Source organism: Mastomys coucha, unplaced genomic scaffold (assembly GCF_008632895.1).
Source record: "Mastomys coucha isolate ucsf_1 unplaced genomic scaffold, UCSF_Mcou_1 pScaffold8, whole genome shotgun sequence".
NCBI classification, from domain to species: Eukaryota; Metazoa; Chordata; class Mammalia; order Rodentia; family Muridae; genus Mastomys; species Mastomys coucha.
In genome coordinates, this window is record NW_022196914.1 from 78,444,032 (window position 1) to 78,458,546 (window position 14,515).

General features: G+C 41.2%; 1 pseudogene; it reads left to right on the forward strand.

The window, feature by feature from the left end:
* Positions 1 to 13,400: 13,400 nt before the first annotated feature.
* On the forward strand, positions 13,401 to 13,539 carry LOC116084021 (annotated as a pseudogene).
* The last annotated feature ends 976 nt before the right edge of the window (positions 13,540 to 14,515 follow it).

A 14,515-nucleotide genomic window follows, 5' to 3' on the forward strand; every position in this document is an offset into this window, starting at 1 on the left:
GGGGAAGGGGAGAGGGAGAGGGAGAGGGAGAGGGAGGGAGGAGAGGAGAGTATATGAGAGAATATGAGAGAATATGAGAGGATATGCCAGTGGGCATGGTTTGGGCTTTTGAAACCACAAAGCTTACCCTCAGGGACACACCTTTTTCAAAAAGGCCATACCTTCTAATTCCTCCCAAGTAGTACTACTTCCTAATATTCAAACATTCAAATATATGAGCTATGGGGCTGGGGATAAGGGCCCTCTACAAAACCACTACAGAAAGTGATGAAGCTAAATGTGTACTAAACACTATTTTAATTTATCATTATGACAGGGAAGAAAATCAAATCTAGGAAACTAATATACAGAGTAAGTTCTTTTTATTGTCTGAGGAGAAGAATAAATATAGAACTCTCAGATACATGTTCTCGGTTTTTATTCCTAAGCTATCTTATTTTTCACTAACTTCAGAATAAATGAAAATTTAAAATATCAAGCAAGGATTACACTTGAGTTCACACAGTACCCACAATTTCCATCAACTGAATTAAAATGGGTTAAATGAGCAATAAAACTTCCACACTGTTAAATACTTTACATAATGTACATATTATATTATTGAGACCACAAAAATCTTAAAACTCCTATGTCAAGAGCTAGATTTGAAACAGATGAATATGTACAAAATATAATCAATTTAAACTGTTATTTCTTTTGAAAACCTGACTCGTGTGTGTGTGTGTGTGTGTGTGTGTGTGTGTGTGAATGAGTGTTAGAGATTGCTAAGCACATGCTTTATCTCTGTGCTCTATATTCAGTCTGACATCTTCAGTTACTAACAAGAAGTATGAAAAGGAAGATAAGACAGGAAAACAATTTTCTTCCTTTCAAGTAGGTATTAAACATTCAGGTAGTATAAAATATTTTATCACCATGATGTTTGGTATCTCTACTTTAATAAACTCATCTGTCAAGGTGTGGTCCTGTCCACCACTGTCCCATCACTGATTGGATTTCAGTCTTACCATGTGAGATGGTTGAACAGGCTCTTAGACCTATATGAATTCTCTTTTAGGGAGTCTTCTCTGACACTCTTTCAAATGTCTCCTCTGGCTACGATTTTTCCTTTCTCCCAACATGAGATTTGGAGAGAAATTAATTTCTACCAGTCTAGTTTTATTTTCTCAATTTCTGTTTTAATATCTCAATTTGGTTGAAGTATGCCTATGCTAAAAACAAACACAGCAAACACAATGAGAGTATAGGCCAGGATAAGCACACCATTAGGGCCAGGTAGCTCTGGACCAAGGTAAGCACAAGGTTAGTACCAGATAGCCCTGTATAAAAACCATTTATCATAACCTTTGGCTTTTAGTTACTTTTGCAGGGACTGACACAAGCAAACCCATCTCATTAGTTTGAAGACCTTCTCATCATGAAGTCTAGGCGGACCTCAGACTTATGATCCTACTGTTTTAGGTTTCCAAGTGCAGTGATTACACTGAACAGTGCCATACCCCAAGTGACTTTATTTCAGTTCTGAAACATCCCATTCCTAACCACTGTCTCTATACAGTGTTCTTTGAAGACATACCTGATCAACTATACATAAGTGTACTTTAGACCCAACGAAGTATAGGAATTGGCTCTTAAGGTAGGTGGACTTGTACTTTCTGCTTTTGTCAGAAACTGTACTTCTACGGAGTGTCAATAGGTTGCCTACTGATAAAGTTTTTCCAAACAAAGCTATCAAGTAATGAATACAGAACAGTGAGGTACAGTTCTTTGCAAAAACACAACCATCAATAATAAAACATTTTGAAAAATAACCATGCATGTATAGATTTACAAATATCTAACAACTGTCAATCTTTAGAACGATTACCTAGAAGCATTTACATACAGAACCTGCGGCAGGTAGCAGCAAGGCACAGAAAAAAAAAAAAACTGTATGTGGGGCAAGTAGCATTGTGGCACCAGACAGAAAACCCAAAAAGGTCGAACAGATTAAGAAACTCCTGCAATTTTCATAATTGAGAATGGTAGGCATTTGACTCTGCTTTCAACCTGGTTCTGTCCTAGAGCACCTGACCCGACTAAGAACACGGTGACAACTGGTTACATAACATAGAGCCCAGAGTACTCCATGCTAATGAGGTATCTAGATGAGCACCAAGGGTTTAGCCAATAAACTTTCCTTCCTGGACATTCCTTCCACCCTGAATGAGTTGTAAGTATCTATTTTCCGCAATGAATAAACAGTTTGGACAAGCAAGGAATGTGTCTCTCTCTCTCTCATTAAGACAAAAATGGGGAAAGCTGGATTTCCCCCTCTCCCTGCTCCAGACTCATCTTAGGCCTTTGAGCCCCTTCATGACTCCCTGAGGTTCTTAGGGGCATCTGGGTGTTTAGAAGTTTGGGAACTATAGCCCTGGCCCTAGCCTGCTGGTTTTCTTGCCCAAGCCTGGGCCCCCATCTTAGCTCTAGTGCCGCTGCCTCTCTCTGTCCAAGCAGTGTTCAAGTGGACCCCAGTGGGGAGGCAAGACGCAGACCCACAACTATATAAAGACTAAATATAAAACAACATTTAAAAATCTTTGTCCTTATAGCATTAACCAGAAGGACAATTTTTGAATGTGTCTTTAAAGCCTGTAAGACATGAAAAGTTCGAGCCTGGTAGTGGTGGTACCTCACTTTAATCCCAGGACTTGGGAGGCAGAGGCAGGTGGATTTCTGAGTTCGAGGCCATCCTGGTCTACAGAGTGAGTTCCAGGACAGCCAGGACTATACAGAGAAACCCTGTCTCAAAAAAACAAACAAAAAAATGATGATGATGATAATAATAATAATAATAAAATAAAATAAAATAAAAATCTACATTATACTATATATGTAAAGGAATCTTTTCACATAGGGGGAGAGTCTTTGAGGGCCAATTTTACTCCATTTTAAGCAGGTATTGGCTAGTTTTGGGAGCCAGTAGCCAGAAGAACTAATGAAAAAAATTAATAATGTCTAATATAGCATTAAAATATTTTCTTAGCTAAGAGACCAGAGCACTGACTTACCTATCACCATACTGACTGGCAGATATCCTTCTTTAGTATGTTAATAGGGACACAAGATTTGGCTAGGCCTGGAAAAAGTTGTAGGAGAATTTGAGCAATTCCCCCTTGTTTAAGGAACTTCTAACTGGAAAACAGAGACTTCATCTAAGCTTACTATTCATTTATTATTATTTTTAACTTTTTGTTTGTTTGTTTGTGTTCTTGAAAGAGGGTTTCTCTATGTAGGCCAGGCTTTTCTAGAACTTTCTATGTAGACTAGGTTGGTCTCTATCTTACAGAGACCCTCCTGGCTCTCCCTTCTAATACTGAGATTAAAGTGTGGGCTACTACCACTGGTTAGATATGGGATTTCGTTGCATGTCTCTTTTCACTATATAAACACCTGAGACCAACTCCCAATTACAGTGTACATATGATTTATTTTACTTCATTTTCTTAACTCAGAATGCAAATGAACTATTTCACATTACCAGAGGCTACAGGTAGCAGGATCTGCAGGTACCAACTCTACCCTCTTTTTCCACTTCTGATTACACTAAATCATCCTTCTGAGCCATGTTTTCAAATTCACACATCAAGGAGACTAAGAGACTGGAAAAGAAACATTATCAACATATCAAGATCATAAGACACATTGTTTATATTGTTTTAAATTTCTATAGAAAAGTAGTTTAGATGTTTTTTGATCACTTAATAGAAATTTGTGTGCCTAGTTTTAGGTTATCACTCCTTTACTCCACAGTCAAATTTTCTCTGAACCTGAGTTTGTGTAACTAATATTTGAAAGTACCAGACTCAAACATTTAAGAAGAAAGCTAAAAATTAATATTTAATTGATTTTAGAAAAAAAATCTTCCTGAGGTAAAGTCTAGAACCCAGCTACTTAATTTTTTAATTTTAATTTCCAGAATCCTCGAAATTTTTGAAAATAGACCTAGAAACAATTATTCTTATGTATTCTAAAATAATCCTTAAAATATTCCTACAAAAAAATACCATTTTACAGGAATGTCAGTCATGATAATAAACATACAAGGAGTTTAAAAGAAGAAATGAAAAAATTTAATTGGCCTGATTTTTCTCTTTAGGAATTCCATTGGTTTTTCTCTCTCAGACATCCCCAAGATTCATAAAAGACTAGTCAGCTATGATGCATTTCTCTACAGGGTTTACCAGACTAGTGAAGTGTTAATATTTTAATTGTTATATGAATGATGACAGATTTTGTTAAGGTGAATGTGCTGAAATACCTTGATGGATCAAGGCCAAGGTATGGTGCAAAGATCATACCATGCAACTGATCTCATGAAAGAGATTTATTGTGGCTGGGGGATGGAGGGAGCAAAATGTTGTCTCAGAGTGAGGGCATGAGAGAGAGACAGACAGCAACAGATAGAGTGAGAGAGCAAGAGAACAAGCATAAGGCATTTAGCAACTAGTGACGATTTACCTACAGGTCTTGAGTCACTGAAGGCAGGCTGGGGTTCATCTGATTTCTAACAGATTTTAACATTCTTGTCATATGATAAATTCCCCCACTAGTCCGATTAAGAAACATGTCACTCTAGAAAAATAAACCAAGCTCTTTTCTGGAGGTGTAAGGCCTCTTATACACAAGTCACAGGAAAGAAAATGCAAACCCAAACTACAGGAAACCTAACAATGTCTACTGGAAAGAAGCCTCTGATGACAGGAAATACAGAGTGGTGTGTCCCAAGCTCTTCTGCTGACTGTGTGTTGTGCTCAGGTTCCCAGAACCTTTAAGAGCTCTCTTCTCCATGATGGTTTCTGTGTTTCTCTGTTTTATACTCATAACCAAATATCTTCCAACAAAAGATTCCTTAAATACAGAAAAGATAGTCATTAAATGGCAACTGCACCCAAATGTTTCAAAACTATCCCCAAGCTGCTTAAAGGAGTCCAAAGGCCCAGTGGCAAACAAGAAGACGAAGCCTGAGGTGCACTGATTTTTTCCCCCAGAAACAGGGTAAAGTGAATAGATCCTATCATCTTTCCTCTTCCTGAGGTAAGTTCACTGTGAGTGGCAGAAAGCCCCCAAAATATCTTTTTATCCATTTCATGGTTGTCATTTTGGTATCAAACTTTGGGTCACAACCTGAACTTCAAGGCAGATCCAGCCACCCATCCTCAATAAAACAAAAGAGCTGAATTAAAAGTGGAAAGCATAAAATGGTTTATCAGTGTGGCTACACTGGAAAGAGAGACAAACAGCCAACGAAACCACCTGCCCATACATTTTGGGCCCAATAATTTCTTCAAGGACTCCAAAAGGACCTGGAATGAAAACCTTAAAAGATGAAGGCAAATAGGTTTAGCTCTCTCACTTAATATCTATACCTAAAACACAAATATTTTAGTTTCAGGACCTTTATCCAAAGTCATCTCTAACAAATTTAATGGTAACAGATCATCATTTTCCTTGATGTATTAACCATGTAACTAATCATTGGCAAAGACAAGGTCAAAATCCAATTCTCAGTCCCTTATAAACACTTTCGAATCTGTTAGCTCATGTAATTCTCATACTAGCACCTCCATTTATTGACAAAAAGTAAGGTGATTAGAGACTGAAGACTGTGTTGGCAATTAACAGGATTAGGACAACCAGTTAAGGCCATGTTCATCTTCTGTTATAACATGACATAAATTTACTAGACTGAAAAATATTTGTCTACGGGGTGGGAGGGTAGGGGAGGGAAATACAGAGCCACTAATCTTTTAGAAATATTACAGCTAAAAAAAACACCAGTACACATTACTGGGAGCACAGTGTACTGAATGAGACATAATTATAGATGAAATAACAAAAATGAAGTCACAATATAGATGACACATCTAGCCATAATAGTTGACTGAACCAAAGAAAAATGAAGACAAAATCTACAAGAGTCACCCTTCCAAAGAAGGGTTGCCAGCATAATTAACATATGGAGCCTCCTCTGAAATGTCAAAAATGATGACAAATTTGGTAGAGCTAACAAACGAGGAAAGGAATTTTGAAAGAAATAGTATTTTAAGCTATGTTACACCATGTAGGAGAGTGTAGACATTGAAGAATTTGTCACTGAACCATGTCAAAGGAGGTATGACCATAAATGCCTCTGTTTTAGAAGAGAAGTTTGAAAATGGTGTTAAGCTTGAGCTTGAGAAACTTCTAGAATAAAAGGAGCATGGCAAACTCATATATATAGCAGCAGAGATGAAAAGGGCATGAATAGATGAAAGGAGAAGTCAATGAAATTGAGCCAACAAGTTGATCATCAATGGGAGGAGAGGCCCTTGGCCCCATGAAGATTCTGTGCTCCAGTGTAGGGGAATGCCAGGGCCAATAAGTGGGAGAGGGTAGGGTGGCAAGCATGGGGAGGTAGAAGGCAACAGGGGTTTGTTCTCGTTGTTTTTGTTTGCTTGTTTGTTTTTTGGAGGGGAAACTGGGAAAGGAGAAATCATGTGACATGTAAATAAAGAAAATATTTAATTATAAATAAATAAATAAATAAAATCTGCTCTCCATGATTACAGACAGACATGAACTACAGACAGACTTCTACTGCTGGTATACAGATGTGTGATTATTCTACACAAAGAAGTGGAAGAAAACATGGTTTGCTGTTTATCTATGCAACTGATATTTGCAAGACCTTTGATGTAGGAAGTCATTTAAAAAAACATAAAACAAGAGCACATCTTTTCAGAAACCAATAGAAATTAAAGATGAGTCTAATTGGCAGTAACATAGAAACAGTAGCTAGGACAACTGAAGACAAGTTCACACTTTGTTACCAATAAATTTGCAAGCATAAACCACCACCTCTATTTCTCTACCTGATTGGTAATAAAATAAAGACTTGGGATGATTATATTTAATTCACTTTTAATGCTAAATTATAGTTTTCTTGAATGTTTGCCTAAGAATAGTACTCTGCTTGTAAACATGCTGCATGGACAAGGAAGCAAGCAGTAAACATGATTGTGTGAACAAGAGAATAAGACACCCAGAGAAAACATTCTACAGAGAAGAAAGAGATCAATAATTGTTTTAAAGGAGAGTTGGAAAGTTATTTCTCTGCTGAAATGAGCCAATTCAAGCCAGATTAGAGTATATAGAAAAGCAGGTTTATTGGGAAACTACTTTCAGGTAAGTTCACTGGTCCCAGCAATGAGGCCAGGGAAGTTGCAGTGGGCAGGGAGGCAGGAGACAAGAGAAAAAGAGAAAGAGAGGAAAAGCTCACAGAGAGACCGAGAGAAGAGAGAAGGAAGGGGGTGAGAGAAGCCAAAATGCCTGGGTTCTATAAGGAAGAGCCTCTGGGAAAATGGCAGCCCAGCCCCTGAGCTGAATAGTTCAGGGGAGAGGGTATGGAATACCACGTAGGAACTGAGGGATGCTGGGAGAACCTGGAGGCCAGGTCTGCTTTGGTATATAAAATATGCACTTTAGCCCCTTGTACAGGTCTGAAACCCAACATCCAAGCCTTTTGTTGGTAATAAATGAATAAGGGGTGATGTAATTATCTATGACTACTTCCTGCTGAAGGAACTTGGGATGTCATTATGGGATGGGGGAACAGTTGGAATGTTGAGCAAGTGCAGGAAGAGCAGGAAGAGCTGGCTGTTTCACTGTTGTCCAGGGTGTGGGACCATCTTGCAGTGGGAGTGTGCAGATTGAAGTGGTCTGTGAGGCTGGGCTAGAGCACCTGTGGGTAACAGCTTTGGAGCAGATTCTGAGCAAACATCTGGCCTTGGCACGATGATAGAATATGTGTGTGTGTGTGTGTGTGTGTGTGTGTGTGTGTGTGTGTGTGTGTGTGCATATATGCATGCACATATATTTTACATATATACATATACATATAGATAAACATGTATGTATGTTTATCTATATGTATATGTATATACACACACACACACAAACACATATATATATCCATTTTCCCAGAGTAAAGGGAATAGATCCCACTCTTAGGAGCAGGCAGGTGGAAAGGAAAACAGGCTGTTGATTGACAGTACTTACCTAGAATCTATTTGAGCTGTGAGGGGTAAATCCTAGTGGATTCTCTGAAGCTTATAATAATCTTTTTTAAGTTTACAAAAAGATAAATTTTGGATATATTAGTATTGCCACTGTTTAATGTTAAAGCTCTAAACTTTGAAGTCTTAATACAATGATTGTATAGTGAGGGGAGGAAATCCGAAGCATTTTTCACTCCTCCCAGATATCTTAAATCAACCTCCTATCACCACCCATGTTTCCCCATATCCTCTAACCTTCATAACTTGCCCTTACCAACATCAAAACTTTCCTGGACCCTCGAACATTTTTGTAGAAGCTTTTATGTCTCCAGACCTTACATAAACTTTAAACTTTATACCCTTTCCCTTAAACTTTATACTTTTTCCTGTCTAATTATTCATCATGAGACACAGGTGGTTGATCACTGGGAGCAGTCACTGTAAAATGAGTTCCTTTAGATAAAGGGACAGTAAAAGGTTACTTCTTTCATTAGTCTAGTTTCAAACTCCTCTGAGACCTGGGAAGAATATATTGTAATCTAAATAGCCGTTGTATCAATTAAAATGACAGACTTACCAATTACCTAGACTGCCACCCTACTAGATTCCTGTGATGTCAATGGCTTAGCTAGGGACTCAGGTCCCAGGGCAGGATCAGTCTTCAGCTGGCAGGCTCAGCAAATCTGAGAGGCCTTCCTGTGGAGGAGGAACTTGGTATACTGACCTTGAGGCATGTTCAGTGTTCTGTTTCTCCAGTCAGGCCAGGCCCTAGCACTGGCTAAGGCAATGGCACAGTATTTCCTAGTGGTTATTGTACCACAATCCAGGAGTCTTTTCTCATTATGGCCCTATCTTCTTGGAGACCTACCTTGGAGGGGAATCACCTTTAGGATTTGGGAGTCTCATGGTTAAGTTTAAGCATCTTAAATGCCATACTCAGAAGGTCTCTGAAGTACCTAAAGAATATGTACCTACCTACGGTATATTTAAACATACAAACTTTGATTGTTTCTAGTTACCCATCATTGGCTTAACATGACCTCAAGGAGATAGAGTTTTGATATATCATTAAATAAATCCAGTGACTAGAAAGTCCAAAGGTAAATTCTGAGTCTAGGCAGCTTGTGATAGGGAAATAAACAGCATTTTTTTTCTTACTATTCAAGACCAGTCATAAACAAGCATGCAGTGTCATACATTTGAAACAGACCAGCAAAACTTTGAGGGATAAAATTGAAGTTGTGATGAAGCTATCACTTTCCCATAACAAAGATGGCTCAGTCATGTGACTGACCTTAATCAAGGTGGAGTTGAAGCCCTGAAAAGTCTCAAAAGCCCTGAGAGAGAACTGTCCATGTCAGATATCTTCCAGCCCATGTATCAGGGTCCTTCCAGGTAAAGACAAAGAGAAAATATGAGTTAGGGTGAAGGGAGACAGTAAAGAAAACATCCTTTTGATCTAGGACAATAAAGCAAGAGTTTGTAGGAGGAATGTTAGAGAGGAGAGTGTGGTTGGTAACTACGGGGTGTGTTGGGATAACTGCCTAGTTTAAGGTGGAGACTCTGTAGTAAGCAGTAGGCACTGGAAGGCTTATGCACTAGGAGAATGGGAGTGTTGCAAGGTGAGTCAGTAAGAATTAGGAGTCCCTAAAAATGAGACAGGAGGTGGGTAATGATAGGCTTGAGACCTCCATGGTGGGTTTCAGAGGCAAGAAACTGGGTGCTGGAGAGGAATGATGAGGTGTCTTTGAAGTGGGTGAGGGCAGGCAGGTGGCGAGTAGCAATCATCCATGTAGAGATACCCCACATTTGGGAATCCACTAGACTAGGGACAGGGCAGTTTGGGATAGGGATCTGTGAACCAACTAGGGACAGACAAATGAGAGTCAGGAGAAGTTATGGGTGCCCAGGAGAGGGTGGCTCCAAAGTGGCTGAAGATATGCCATGGCTGAATAAAGGAACCAGGCAGACAGGCATGACCAGAAAAGGATTAGAGAAAAAAATCACCCTGCAAGAATGCAAGGGGAGTGGCAGGGTCTTCTGTGGAGAGGGAGTTCTATCCACTGCTATGAAAGAAGTGGGTGATGGGACCTTGGGACCTGAGTGTGAGATTAAAGCAGAGAAGGTAGCCCTGTGTCCATCAGGAAGGAGATGGTCGTACCCGTTCATTACCTGGAGCATTACCCTGGGCTCAGAGAAGGTGATGGAGGTCATAGAGTCTGACAGCAATCAATGCTCCTCCAGTCCATGGAGCTTGAAGGCTATAAGGATCTGCTGTGCCTGTGCTGTTGAGCCTGGACCTTTGTGAATGAGCATAGAGGACAATACGAGATTGGACAGGCTGACAGCAGGCAGGTCATGGGTTGGTGGGCTGCCAAGTGGTTGGAGAGTTACATGACCAGTGTCCTGGCGTCATTTGAAACAGATCCCTGGAGAGTGGACTTAGGGTGGATCCCGGTAGGATGGGGTCTGGAAGACCTCCCTTATTCCTTCTGCAGTAATGACTTGTCCTTAAGACAGCTGCCAAGACTTGGACCTAGAGCATAGCCTTCTGCTGTAGCCTAGCCTGTTGGGAAGACTCAGTTACCTCCTCTCAGATGTTAAAGTCTTTAAAAGCCATTCTTGCCAACTCCTTTATAGGGGTTTGAGAACCATCCTCAAGATTTTTTCACCTTTTTGAATATCTGACCATGTCTGAGAAATAAAATGAATAGCAAGGACCATGGCTCCCACTGGGGAGGCTGGGTCCAAGCCAATATATTGGATCATGGTCTCCTGTAATTGACTTAGAAAAATTCTTAGATTTTTGTCTGTTTTCTATGTTTATCAAAATTAAGGACCCTATTTAAGATCAATTCTATACCCTCAAGGAGGCAGTGGACCATAAGATCCCTCCCTTGGCAGCCATCTTGACCTAAGAGGTAATTCCAGTTGGATTCCATAGCTATCATCACCCAGTCACCTATGGGGAATTTATCATCCACTAGATGGGTCTGGCCTGCATACTGCCTAGTGTCTGAATGAGGGCATCCTTGTTCCTCAGGATTGAGGGTAGAAGCCTTTATAACATAAAGGTCATGCTAGGGTTGGGTCATAGGCTTGGCAAAGGCATTGAAACTCTTTAACATAGGCAGATGTGTTTGTAGAGAAGTAGCTTTTTATAGAGGTCCTTCAAAAAGGGATGTTAACAAGCCCCTCAGGTCCTCCCACCTCCTGGAATGAGCAGAAGAGAGTGGGGGCTTTCCTAGACCAAATGTGAGATGCCACAGGGGAGAATCAAGGTGGGGCAGGAGAGCATGCTAGCAGAGACCAGAATGTGAGCTATAGGACCAGAGAAGAAGAGTACAGAGTAGGCATGGAGGAACAAAGAGGATGGGGAGGAGATGACTAAAGGGGAGGCAGTTGATTATCAAATGGAGGTGGGGACAGTGGAAAGAGAGACAGAAGAGGAGGAAGGTAGGTGAGGGAAAAGAGGCTGGCCCTTGGCTTATGTCCCAGAGGAGAGGGGAGGAGCAGGTAGGGATTTCGGGGGTCCAAGTCCCCAGACAAAAGATTGTTTGGGGGTGTTTTAACCTTGGTCAACAAGACTTGGTCCATCAAGCATTGATTACAGAGGAAATGGCAAGAGCTCAGTCCACTTATTTGAATACTGACAGAAAATCCAAGGTCATGGAGAATGTTAAAGTCTAGAGTGCCTTCTGGTGGCCACTTAAATTGGTAATCTAGAGTATATTGAAGCCAAGCTACAGAGCAAAGTAGGGATGCATCCCAGGCATTTGGGATGCAAGTTATAAGATGAACCCAATGTGGACAATTTTCACAGCAGACATCTAAGAGATGTCTAGGGATTAATATTAGACCCAGCAGCACCCATTTTCCCAGTCTTTGCCAGAATATCCTGAAACTATGGGGGTATATTCTCAGTTCATAGTCTGAAATTGAACACATTTTATGGGGACAGTAATCTCAGATAAAACACCTCTGAATTAAAGTCTCCCCCAGAACAAAGACATGTTGGGAATATGCTAGCTCTGGCATGGCTGAGACTCAGCAGTGAAAGCCCAAAGGGTCCTATACCTCATTGAGAGTAAAGTTGATTGTATGTGGCAGAGAGAAGGATAGGAGAAAAGAAGGGTCCCCATGAAGCCAGGAAAGACCTGGCCCACTGGGCTGGAGACTCAGCTTCTCCTGGTTTCAGCACCAAGATGATAGGTTTTCTCAATCAAAGAAGAGATCCAATTCAGATGAATTAAAAGTACAAATGTAAGGTTTATTTGGGAATGGGATCCAAGGTGAGTTCTTCAGTCTCAGTGGATGAAACTGGGAAAAGTCATAAGGCTAACTATGGCATGGAGGCTTTTTATAGACTTTGGGAAATGGCTTGGATAGCTGGCAGTTTATAGGATCTGCTGACTTCTGATCAGGTGAAGGGTGTTGGGACTGCTGTCAGGAATGTCAGGAATTCAAGTCCAGCCCCCCCTTTTTTTTCCTACACAAAGGCTTTCTGAGTGGGCAGGGTAGGAGGAAGATGGAGGAATGGAATTTGCTGGACCATATAAAGGAATGGGACAAGCCAGAGACTTCCCAGATGCACAATCAAAGGATGTAATACATACACATAAGCATTCAAACTAAGAAAACATGGATGAGCAAGAATCTCAGTAGTGGCATACAGTCTGTCTTAATCACTTGCTGTTGTATCATTGTGAAGAAATACCATGACCAAGTCAACTCTTACAAAAGAAACCTTTCAACTGGAGGCTTGTTTATAGTTTCAGAGATTTGGCCCATTGTCATAATGACAGGGAGCATGGCAGCAGGGAACATGGAGGCAGGCAAACATAATGCAGGAGGAGCAGTAGCTAAGAGCTACATCATTATCCTTAGGCCTTAACCTAAGGATACAAAAACAGAAACACTGAGCCAGGTATGGACATTTGAAAACCTCCTACATAAAAGATATCCTTAGTAGCCAACCTGGTATGGTGGCATATATCTGTCATTTCAGCACTCAACAGCCTGAGGCATGAGAGTAAGCTCAATCTGAGCTACACATCAAGACCAGGTCATGAACAATAGAAATACATCATAGCAAAGAAAAAACACAATTCGATATTCAATTAACAACTGAATTACAGTTTCAGTGTCAGGTACTGTTAGAGACACTGGCTACAGTCTTGGATATTAGATGATAGGTTATTATTCTCAGGTGATTTATTTGTAATTGGAACAAGTCAACTAGAGAACACCTACTAAAGGTGATTTCTGTAAGTGAAATGGAACTGTATTTTATGACAGTGACACATTAAAAATGCAACGTGCCCTGTCTCTAGAAGCATTACAGGACAGGTGTGTCTGTCTGCTGTGTTACATATGCATCAGTAGGTGGCACAGAGAAAAGAGGCTGTGTCTATACTCTCCTCTTAGCCATGAAAATTTGAATGACTAGTAGGTTAACATTTCCTGGGGCTAGGTGGGAGGAAGAGCCTGAGAAGACCACAATTCTGGCACTGGGGGCTGGAACAGGGAGCTAGCCTGAGACAATCATCACAAAGGCTCCAATGGTTCCTAGCATGACCAGCAAGCTGGCGACCAGAAGAAGTTCTATTGGGACTGAGGGTTACAGGTGGGAGTAAGCCTGAGATAGGCGATCCTTCCAAGAGGACACTCATATGGGCCAGTGAAGGATGGAGCCTGAGATAACCACCAGACAAGTGGTTGGTTGGAGCCTGGACAGGGAGATATCCTAAGATAACCACCAGTTGAGCACCACAGAGGCCTGGGGATAGAAACTATGCCAGAAATGACCCCTGCCCAGCACCATAATGTGCAGGTGGGGCTTATCACTCCTAACAGCATGCCTTATGGGTGAGCCAGCCCCAAGGATGTGAATGTGGGAGACCTGGACCTACCACTTTTCTCCCCTATGGTGGCATGGATGAGGGAGATACTTTTCTCCCCATTCTCTCTTTACCACCTATAGCAGGCAAGAGAGATAGCCTGGGGTTATCAGAGAAGGAGAGCTCCCCCTCCCCCTCACCTGATGCAGCACACAGGAAAGCAGGCCTTGCATCTCATGTGGGCAGCACAGTAGAGCTGGTCCTGGATGTTGGGGTTTCAGATGAGCTGTCCTCAAGGACAAGAGCATGGGAGACCTGGTCCTGCCTCTTTTCTTCTCAGAAGTGGCACTGACAAGGAAAGACACCCTCTTTCTCTCCTTCATCCCTTGCTGTCTATGGGAGAACTGGCCCATGGAACATGAGAGTGGGAGAGCTGGCCATCTCTTTCCCTGGTGGTACCAGCAGAGCAGAGCTAGTCCTGGTGTCAGCAGTTTCTGGTGAGCTAGCCTAGAGAGCATGAGAGCAGGAAAGCTAGTGGGCTGAACAGCTCAGATATTTCTCAGACAGATCAAGGGCTTGAATTGGTCCACCTCGACA